General features: G+C 31.0%; 1 long non-coding RNA gene across 3 annotated transcripts; it reads right to left on the bottom strand.

Moving 5' to 3' along the window:
- Nucleotides 1–2,117: 2,117 nt before the first annotated feature.
- On the bottom strand, nt 2,118–10,665 carry LOC132614678 (uncharacterized). Of its 3 annotated transcripts, none has more exons than XR_009572403.1 (3): nt 9,080–10,631; nt 2,654–2,983; nt 2,118–2,555 (listed from the first exon to the last, which is right to left on the bottom strand). It is a non-coding gene; the product is annotated as an uncharacterized LOC132614678 (long non-coding RNA). The 3 variants fall into 3 exon arrangements; XR_009572402.1 differs by adding an exon at nt 5,592–5,671 and having other exon boundaries at nt 2,118–2,983; nt 9,080–10,629; XR_009572401.1 differs by having other exon boundaries at nt 2,118–2,983; nt 9,080–10,665.
- Nucleotides 10,666–11,412: the final 747 nt, after the last annotated feature.

Below are 11,412 nucleotides of genomic sequence, written 5' to 3'. Positions count from 1 at the left end.
GAATCCTCACCAATAAGATTAGAGTGCAGGTAGCCAACTAACTGAGGTATAGATCCTACATTAGGGATAAGATGTCGCCGTTTAACTAAAAATATTTTTAATTTAAAAATCACAAGTCGGGGATAACCCAGTTATGACTTATAGACATCAATAAATTAAAGAATAGTTATTAGCTAATTTGATCAGTTTTATAAGTTTGCCACACCAGCTTATAAGCTTCGAGAGTCCTTATTGAATAGTTTTTTCATTCTCTCCTATGTTGTTTCAAAGTGGCGAAACGTCTCTGTTGTTTCAAATTGGCTTTACACTATTGAAAATTGGACCAGTAAGGAAGCAAGTGGGAGATACTATGTAAGTGGCCACAAACAACAGAAGAGAAATAGAAGATGGCTGTAACAATCAACCCCTACTTCTCCAGCGCCTCACATGGGTTGATTACGACTTATGGGCCTTCTTTTTTTGGCCCACAAAATGTTTGGTGCTTCAACTTCCCTTTTTGTAAGGGAACAACTTTACAGAGACTTCCAGGAAAAACAAAGTACTCTTTCCAGTTCAAAAAAGTGTTTCAAAAAGAGTATTCACTTGATAAATTAAAAAACAAATTAACCTTAATTTCAGATTTGTCTTTATTAATTTCAGATTTATCTTTATTAAGTGTTAAGTAACCAAGTCTCAATATCTATTTAATTAGAGATAGTTAGTCAAATCACCTATTTTTACGTAAGAGTTAGTATTTTCTTAACTTAAGGATGTGCAAATTGCTGGAAACTCTTTTTGCACCAGAGGGAGTATTTTCTATCACTTAGGTAAAGAATAATATTTGTCATCTTTTATCAACAAAAAAGTTCATTAGTATATGACATTCAGAAGATTCAGGAAAAAGAAAGATCTTTTTCTGGGGTAATTGGAATTCATTAAAAATATCTGGACAAAATAATGTACAAAATCTGAAGATGATTTGGACTGCTCAAATTTATAGCTGAAATCGAGTTAAAAAAATATTCTTCTCGATACACATATATTCATGTATATTCCACACAGTATATATGGAATATACAAAAATGTACATGAAATACATAGGAATGAACAAATATACCTAAAGGGATATACAGAGAGATAACATGTATATATGGAGATTGGAGAATATTGATAAATTTGCACAGCGTCTTTTTTCATATTCTTTGTCTATTTTGAATTATGCTCCGATTTTATTCTCAACAACTGAAGTAAATCATCTCTAATGAAGCTCAAAACTTAGTCTAAACCTCATACAAGTGTTATCAACATCTTAATATACTCGCTTCGAATTGTAGCATTTCAAATTTTAACTTTTGGATTTGAGAGCTTTAAACTCAATATGAATTTTAAGATGATTGTTGGAAACGTTGAAATCCACAAGCCCTAATGGATTAATGCTTGGGAGAGTTCCATTGAAGCCATTGGTATATAAGAAAAATCCAGTCAAGTGGGTGACATTGAGATTACGAAGAAGCTTTTGTGTTAGAAATATCACAAGGGAGAGCCAGATAGCTTGGTTGGCCAAAAAAGAAAGAAATATCGATAAATTGGGTAATAAGTTGATAGCTGGACCAAATAGCTAAATCGTTTATTATTGCATAAACATGTCGTAAATTTCTCTTTTGTAATATCTTGGCTCAATGATTGGTTACAAGCGCGGATATAAGTAAAGTAGATTAACGTACAAATAATAATATGACGATGAATATATACACTGCAAATTTACTCAGCATTAAAAAGTGTGGTACTAAGGTGAACTGCAATACCTAAACGTAAGCAATTTAAGATATTTAGACTCGTTGTTTAGCAGAACGGAATGATAGATAGAAAGGTGCAGTTCATAATGAAGATCAGACGAAGGTGCAGTTCATAATGAAGATTGGATGGCTGAAACAGTGAAGCCACTTTGCGATGTTATATGATAGAATGATGTCTATCGAAGTGAAACTTAAGCTTTATAGAACAATTATAAGACCAACAATGTTATACAGAGCGAGTGTTAAGACCGCTAACACCTGACAAATTCACAAGATGAGTGTCTAGATATGCAGATGCTAAGATGGATATACAGTCATAATATGATAAAAAGAAGAAACATATGAGAAAGAGGGATAGAGGTCCATTAAAATCAATCATTATAAGCTAAATTTTACAGGATGTGTAATGAAAGTTTGTTTAGATAGGTTTCAAGGACAACTAATTGAAGCGAGAAAGCAAAATATACATGAGATAGTCAGTAAAGCAATGTATTGGAGGGGACTACAAAAGAGTGATTTAAATACCAGTATTTGCTTAAGATTGCCCCTGCAATCGGATTGAAAATGAACAGAAGGTCGCAGACATGCAGCCTCATTATTCCATTGCTAAGAAAAGACTTTCATTTCACATTTGTGCCCATTACCAACTCGTGTTTCTTCGATGTTCTTGGCTGAGTCGGCAACATCTTCACTGCATGATTTTAATTCAATGCATTGCAAATAACCCAAGTCCTCGAAACAACCAGGGATTGCTTCGAGATGTAAACACCTATCCAGAACCTATCTCTCGAGGAAAGAAAAGGCTTCGTCAAACATTATCCATTTTGAGAGTTTGAGATTTTCTAGTTCCAAGAATTTGAGCTGAGGAAACTCATTACCTCTCACTTCCCATTCATGCATTTCAAAGGCAACTTCTTGTAGTTTTAAGTACCTCAAGTTTGAAAAGGTTGTCAATGATTGAAATTTCATCAAGCGGCAGACGAAATTTGCATAATGTCAATTTCTTGAGATTCATTGGAAAGTTTAATCTTGAAGGACCTATCTTTGGAATACTAGTGAAGACCGCGTTTAGTGTTTCAAGTTGAGATAATGAGTCCAATACAGGGAAGCGGTTTTCATTCTCTCCCCAACACCCTGAATCAGCAAATATACATCTTAACTTCTTAAGGTTGGGTGTTCTTCCTGCTATCCTCCCTATGTTGTCCGCCCTGGAAACATATATTAACCAATTAACAACGTTCTCTGCTTGCAATAATTTTTTTGAGAAGAAAATAAATCAAATAGATAACATGTTTCCACTCGCCAACACAAACATCTTTGGATCTGAATAGTTTGCCCTCATCAATATAGAGAGATAAGTAAGGATCCAGTCTAAATAGTAACAACATTTTGCCAGAGACTTGGCTCTCATTTCGATATAGATAATTTTTTCACCCTCCGTCCCAATTTAAGACACACATGACCACCAGTAACGTCTTATACATCTGTTTGGGGCGTCACCGTTAATTTTGCCCATTCGAATTTTGAACAGAATATTCTATAAGTCGGTATTGACACACTAATTTTTACTCCCTCTGTCTCAAAATATCTTTCTTTCTTATTAAAAATGCATGTCTCAAAATATTTGTCGTTTTATGTAATCAAGACACAAATAAGTAACTTTTTCACATTTTACCCTTGTATTATTTGCAACATTTAAGAGACTCTCACCATTAATGGAGTAGATATTTATTGAGGAGAGATTATATCAAATATGTTAAGAGGATAAAATAGTCAAAATACTATCCTTATAAATGCTTTCTTAAGGAGCGTGTACATGAAAAATGCGACAAATATTTTGAGACGGAGGGAGTACTACTTTTGAGAATTTTCAAAAAACGATACTCCCTCGGTTTCAGTTTATGTGAACCCATTTGACTGGGGACGACATTTAAGAAAGAGTGAAAACTTTTGAAACTTGTGGTTCAAAATAAGTCTTGAATATTTGTGTGGCTGTAAATCATTTCATAAAGTGAATTTGTTTCCAAATTATGAAAGAGATCATTCATTTTAGTACAGACTAAAAAGGAAATAGGTTCACATAAATTGAAACAAATTGAGTATTATTTTTATTAATTGGTTAAAATAATGGATTACTTTGGTGAAAGAGTCCCTTTGAATGCCTTCATCCAATTGTCCTCCTTTTTTTCACTTCTCGAAATTCTTCACTTAAATTGCTGTTATGGCAATCTTTTTAAGATTTGGAAGTCCAAAAGACATAAACATCAAAACCATTTATCTCCTCCAAAATTGATTTCTCCTTTGCAAATTGTCCGAGCTTTACTTTCACTTTGCAAAACATAGAACTTCTCATTGTGTGAGTTCAGCCTTCTTATTTATATGTTTACTAGTTCTTGGACACGTGCGTTACACGTGTGTTCCAATTTAATTAACATAGAATTTCTTAAACGATATAGATGGATAACATTAAAACATGAAAAACAGTAATTGAAATTCGAAGAAAGAAAATATAAAACTGAATTTGATGATCACTGATGTTTGATGAGATAAATTTTAACATAATTTAGTGCCAACATATCATATGCGTGTACCTAACCTAATACTTCTTTATAGACGATATTCTTGGTGTGTGTTCCACTTTGATGTTTTACTTGCTCAATCGTGACTATGACTCCTATTGATGGACATTATATTTATATTTTCAGTATGACTACATCTCAAATCTCTTATTGTTTCATCATGGCTTAAAACACTATTCAAAATTTAGATTATTAATATAGCAAATAATTTAACAATAAAGAAAAGATTTTAACCAAGGCAAGGGAGGAGTACAGCATGTTCTGTTAAAATTATCTACTTACAAACATACTCAAACCAAAGTACTTGTTGAGTCCTCTCTTTAGTTCGATCTATTTTTTTTTTTAAAGTTTTTCTTGAACAATATACTCTATATTTGATCAATTATAGTGCAATTCATGGAATTGAAATTAAAAGCAAAGGAATTATTTATCACCAATAAATTTAAAACAAAACCACACAATGTGCTCAGTATATTTTCCATACACAATATGCAAAAATTTTAAATCCAAAAAATGATATAACCGCAAAGTAGAAAGTCATGTTATTGATTCATAGATAATATTCTTTGTTGCAAAGCTCTTTCTATGTAGGTAAACTTTATTTTCTTCTTTAGTCTTTAAATTTACAATCATCATCGTTAACACAAAATTTTCAGTCAAGTTTCTTATTTTATTTTTACTATTTATGATGAAACAATTCATGCTAAATCTCTTTTGACTACTTTTTTAGAGGCTTTTAAAATTTAAAATATGGTACTTGATAAAGGAGGGAAAAAAAAGTTTGCTGGCTCAAAACTGTGCAACCTAAGCATTTCCATAAAAAAATAAAAAAAATAAAAAAATAAAAGGGAAAAGAAGAAGATAGTTAAATCTAAAATGAAATAGCAATTGCTGAAAGATTAGAACTCAAAGGAAAGTAATTATTTATCACTATAAAATCAGAAATAAAGAATAAATGTGTTCATCACATCTTCCATATGCAAAATACAAAAATTAAAAGTCCAAAAATTGACATAACTCAAAATGAAATTCGTATCTGAAGAAATAAAATACAATAAATCATGAAAATTTTCATTATGTTATTGAAGTGTAAATAATTGGGAAACAACTAATTAGTTTTATATTGTTCAAAAGATGTGGGACCTAAACATTTTCGCCATCAAACAAGAAAAAATGGAGAATAAAGAAGAACAATAATCCTAAAATACAAATAAAAATACGAAAGAAGGGAGTCTACCGATTCTCTGAAATCCAATAACTAAAAAGGGTTTGGTATCGTCTATAATTGGTACATCAAATTTCAATCTTCATCTCCAGCTTTGCACCATCATTAAAAAATAACATTATTCAATTTGAATATTGAAAAAGCAAACAATGTAATGAAGCTAAAAATTACTTTAAAACTCAATTGCAAAGAAAAAAGGAGAACCATAATATTTTCTCAAAATAAACTGACTTTTCCCAACAATACCTAATGACTAACAACAACGCTAATATATACATTAAAATGTGGCTATTAAGTTCTCTTAGGCAAGAAGTGATTGTCAATTTAATGGTAATTACTAATGTGGCCATTGAATTATTTTGGTAAAAAAAAAGAAAAAAAAAACGGATGTTAATTCAAGAGTAATGCCTCTAGACTTCTCTTTTTCATTTAAGAGTAATGACTCTTGGCTTCTTTTTGACCGATTGGATATTGTACAACTCAATACTCTATCCGGATAAAAACGAGTATCCACTTAGCTTTTATTTTTTTATTAAAAAAAGTGTTCACTTACCAAATCAAAAAAGAATTAACTCACTTTTTCATATTTGCCTTATTAAGTGTTAGATAACCAAATCTCAATACCTATTTTATTAGGGCATTTTAGTCAAATTACCTATTTTTGCCTAATAGTTAGTATTTTCATAAGAAACATGAAAATGGCTAAGCGATCACTCTTTTTTATCTTAAGGGAGTACAATTTAAGAGTCCTAACTGACTCTTTGATCTTCTTCCAAAAAAATCTTTAAGATTACCAACTCTGAGACTTATTAATGTTTTGATTAACGAAGAGAAACTTGGCTGGATAGCAATTAACAGTCTTTAAAGGAATTAATAACCATTCAATTTTATTATTTAGGCTTGACATAAATTGCACATTTACAACCGAGTAGAAGCTTAGAGGACCAAACCAATAAAAATTAGAACGTGAAAAAGTTTTCTAAAATGCCGTTAGGAAAATATGGATACGTATAGCCTATATTAATTATTGGGAGATGAATCAACTCATCCATCATTTATCTGGTTCAATGCATTTGCTTTTTTATTTAGTTGATTTTATTAATTTAGTTTATTAATAAAACAAATTCTTAAGAATAAAATTGTCACTCAACTTTTATTATAATATTACTATTTAATAGGTACTATATTAGATGTTTTATGTTTTATTACATTTTAATTAATTACAGCAGGGGAAAAATTGTAATCTAACTTTGAACGTGGAAGTTTCTTACTTTTAGTATAATATGATATGATGATGATTAATTGTACTGTTAAAATTTTCAATATTATCCTTTTTTCCACTATTATTCATAATATTTGCTCTATGCATGTGTTCCTTGATTCCTCAAGGGTTCAGGTCTGCACAAAATATTTATGAATTTGTTTTTTCCTTTTTGGATTGACCAAATGTGGGGGTTGTGGAAATAACGAGAGAGATGTGTTTTGAAAAATAAATCAAGGCTTAATGCATATGCAGCCCGCTAAATTTGTTATTTTGGCACCTCAACTAAGTGTTGTTCCTATTGAACCCTTAAACTCGTCCTCAAGTGTGTCTATCAAATCCTCTAAATCTGATTTTTATTAGAAGCAAAAATTAAATCCTGTTAATGAAGGTGAATTAATATTTTAGGCGTGTGGTAAGTTATTCTTTAGATTATGGATGTGTCGGTTTCTGCTAGTTCTGCTCTTCCACTGCTAGTTTAATTAAGAGCTTACTCTTTTTTTTTTTCTCTCAATTTCAACTAATCTTAGCTAAAAGATGACATAATTAAATTAGAATATATATTAGCATGTTGCTAAATTGAAGATAGAATACCATGTAAGTAAAATTGTGTTTGATAGACACACTTGAGGACGAGTTCAAAGGTTCAATAGGAATAACACTTAGTTAAGGTGTCAAAATGAAAAAAAGAGACAAGTTCAGGGCTGCGTATGCATTAAACCATAAATCAACTTTCAAACATCATTCAAGACATTTAAAATGCTATGGGTAGTGTAATTATATTGTCAGAGTTACTGATACTGGAAAAAAAGATTAGGAATGCAAACAAACTAGCTAATCCTCTTTTCAAATAATCAAATCACTTTCAGTTAGAACACTTCTTCCATTAGTCAAAAAAGTTCAGCTCTAAAGTTCAAATTGGGCGTCGTCAAAACCACTTTTGGGAACATTACTAAAATTCTTTTATTGTTCTGTATATCCAAAGTTTCACTAAGTTAACATTTCCACGAAGATATAACATTTTAACATTCAATTGCGAATATTTTCTAAATTAGTTGCAGAATAATTGTTGATTACGACTGTTATACCCTATTTTAACCGAATCAAAGCGGAGTACAACATATTAGTGATTCCTATATTATTTAACTTAAAGAGTCGCCACCTAATTATTTTTAAATGTGAATTAGGACACCTATTTTGACTAAGTAAATGCTAAAAATCAACTCCGATTACTAGTCTACTTAACTAATTTGATTCTAGGTAAGGGTCCTTAGTTATCTTAAAGAGAAGGGGTAAAGCATCCTTTAAGATTCACTTAAATACTGTTAACTGGCCAAACTTAGGTTATTTTAAAAATAATCTCAAAATATAAGTATAGCATTTTATATATTTAAGAAAATAGCTTGCATTATAAGTGAACATTAATAACGATAGTGATGAAATTTGTAAGGAAACTAATTAGTAGTTATGGAAAATGACTTTAGCTATAAGTTAAACTTTAAAAGTGAGCAGGATCAGTCAATGTCCTTGCAAGCGTTAAAAATAATCCATAGCTAGGAACCAATTTATTTTAACAATTTGATAAATATTAGGGGATCAAATAGGATAAGTAAGTCACTATACAAGTCAGCTAGTATTATTGGAAAGTAGCTTTGTAAACGAGCCTGTTTGGATGGGCTTAAAATAAGCAGCTTATAAGCCAAAAAAAAAAAAATGGGATATGCTAACTTTTTTTTTTTTTTTTTGGCTTATAAGCAAGCTGCTTTAAATAAACTAAACCAAACGGACCCAATTAGTTTTTTGGCTTATTTTATGCACAAAATGACTTTAAGCTGACTAGCCAAACACTCAAACAGCTTATAAGCAACTTATAAGTCAATCCAAACGGGCTCAAAGTCTTCTTCTTCCTAAAAAAAAGTCTAAGACTTATTTGGAAAATATCAAGTAAAGATTTAACATTTCATAAATAATAAAAAATAAGAAAGAATTTAAGACTCCAATTTAGGCTAGGTGAATATTTTGAGATCCGATTTCAAATCCTTAGCAAATGGAATGAGTCTAAATTGTGATTAATAAAAGGTAAAAAGTTTGTCATATGCTAATCTTAAACCCATAAAGTCACGTATCAAACAATGAAAAGAAGCATCAAATGAATCATTCAAAACCACACTCAAACAAAATAATTAATAATGCAACGAGCTAAATGTTTCATGCCAGTAACCCTCAGAAGGATTTTTACTTCTTCAAATTGAAGGCTGTTCTCCTTAATAGATCTGAAGTTATAGGAATAGAGGATATGCCGTGGCCAACAGTCTTGCATTAAGACTCAAGATTTACTCCAAATGTGTACATGCAAAGAAAGGGAAATAAAGACAAAAATTGGCAAGCAGTTCTCAAGTCTAACAGAAAAGCATATCGAGATAAATGTTCTTATCTAAAGAGAGATCATACCACATAGTAGTCAAATTAATCCAGTTTCTAGTTAATTCACATATGCAAGTCTGTTCCCACAAGTATTGTTTTAAGACATGAAAATAAACCAAACAATATTGTCATTAGAGTAAGAATCTTAAATCATTAAGTATATATCATCAATACCTGAATATTAGCTTAGGAAAATGCCACTTAAAAAAAAAGAATTAGCTCCTGGAGTTCTAGCCTAAAATTATAGACACTTACACGAACCTGCATTCAAAGCATGCGCAAAATTGATAAAGTCCAATAGGCATGTTTCTTAAACTTCAAATGAAATAAACATACAGAGACATATTTTCTATATGTTGAGGCGAGCATAAGAAGATACATTAACACTTCAACAGGAATTTGATAACAATGAAGGAGATTTATTTCTCTGAATGTGCTGCTACATTATTTCAAAGGAAGTGTTCAATATATCCTAAGTGAAATGTCTAGCAAAAAAGGACTGAAATCATGGTATTTAAAACCAAAGACATAACTTTAACAATTAATGTATTAATCATCAGAAACCTATTCATACAAGCAGTTTAATGGACATCTTATTTTCCTTGCTCGATCAACATACACAAGCAGAACACACAGTCCTTTCATGATCTTTGTACACATACAACTACAAAATCATGTTTTCTACACGGAAAATAAACCATAAATCACATTTTCAAATGAACACATACTTGGCAGAAATAAAAAAAAAAAAAACAATAAACAGGGGGAAGAAATTTAATGTTACGAACCTTTTTTGGGTGCAATGAACTGGGGTGCGGGGTCTTAGATCCGACGCAATCCGACCTTCCTCACAAACAAAACAGCACGATTAAAGCCAAGTAAATCTCCTCCACGGCTAAAAGTGGGCAGAGATCTGAGAAGAAAAAAGAAAGAAGTGATTTTTGAAGGATTTGGAAGTTTAGAGGGGGAGAGGCAGCGGCCAAAACTTGTTAAACAAATGCTAATGAGATGTATTTATAGGTGATGGAGAGCTAGGTTAGGGTTTATGGATTTCAAAACTTTTTTGGCTCCAAAATGAAAATCAAAGAGCCGTTTCAAGTCAAAATCCAATCTCTGAAAGTTGATTTTCTCTCAGAAATTTGAAAAGTATTTTGGTTTTTTGTGTTGACTAAATTAAAGAGGAGAGATGAGGAGATGTTATAGACCCAGATTCTTACTCGGAAATGGAAAAAACAATGCTCTTCCATGGCTGATAGAGGTTGAAACCTTAGATGAAAATGGGCAAGAAGACAAAGGGGATTCTGCTATAGAGAAAAAGGGAAGAAGAGGTGCTGAGAGACATTAGGGCAAGAAATTATTTGGAGTGGGCCTTCTGATTTCGTTTTGGGCTTGAATTGGCTGATTTGGGCTTCAACCTTAATGCTCCTTTCTTCCTTTAATTTCTTTGGCTTCAAAATTTGATTTAAAACATCCTTTAATAAATTATATATTAACATGTGCTTAAGTGAATAAATTACGCAACGCGAAATATAATTACTAGTAATTACATAGCAGTAAAAATTATATGATATCATAATATTCACGCCATGATATTTATAAGGTATAACACTAAAAATGCTATCATTTAATTGTATAAAATAAATGCGATGCGTTTTTGCGTAAGACAATAAATAGAAATGTTAAAAGTGATATTGACGATTATAATATTAAGTGATGGCAATATAATAATAATAATAATAATAATAATAATAATAACAACAACGGTAATAATAATGATAATAGGCAATGACTATAGTTGGATAATGAAAAACGACGATATTAATAGAAAGATAATAATTGTAATAAAGTATAAATATCTGTTTCTTAAGTTGTCCAAATATTATAAGCGCAAATAAATATTTTGGAAGAAAGGCGGGACAAAATTGAGTGTCAACAACGACAATTTCTTCTTGCAACATATTCATACTAAAGACTACTTATGGTCCTAACTCATGATTCAAGCTCAACTTTTGTAATGTACAAAGAGGAGCAAATTAATTTTAAGTCAAAATATCCTGAAACTAAAGCTAATATTTCCTTTGGATTTCTAGTTGAGCAACAATCTCGAATACAAAAGAAATCACAGAGAAATGTCACTTGAAACTGTTT

Source organism: Lycium barbarum, chromosome 10 (genome assembly GCF_019175385.1).
Source record: "Lycium barbarum isolate Lr01 chromosome 10, ASM1917538v2, whole genome shotgun sequence".
In the NCBI taxonomy this organism is placed as follows: Eukaryota; Viridiplantae; Streptophyta; class Magnoliopsida; order Solanales; family Solanaceae; genus Lycium; species Lycium barbarum.
The sequence above is the reverse complement of the archived record's forward strand: the minus strand, read 5'-3'. Positions and strand labels throughout refer to the sequence as shown.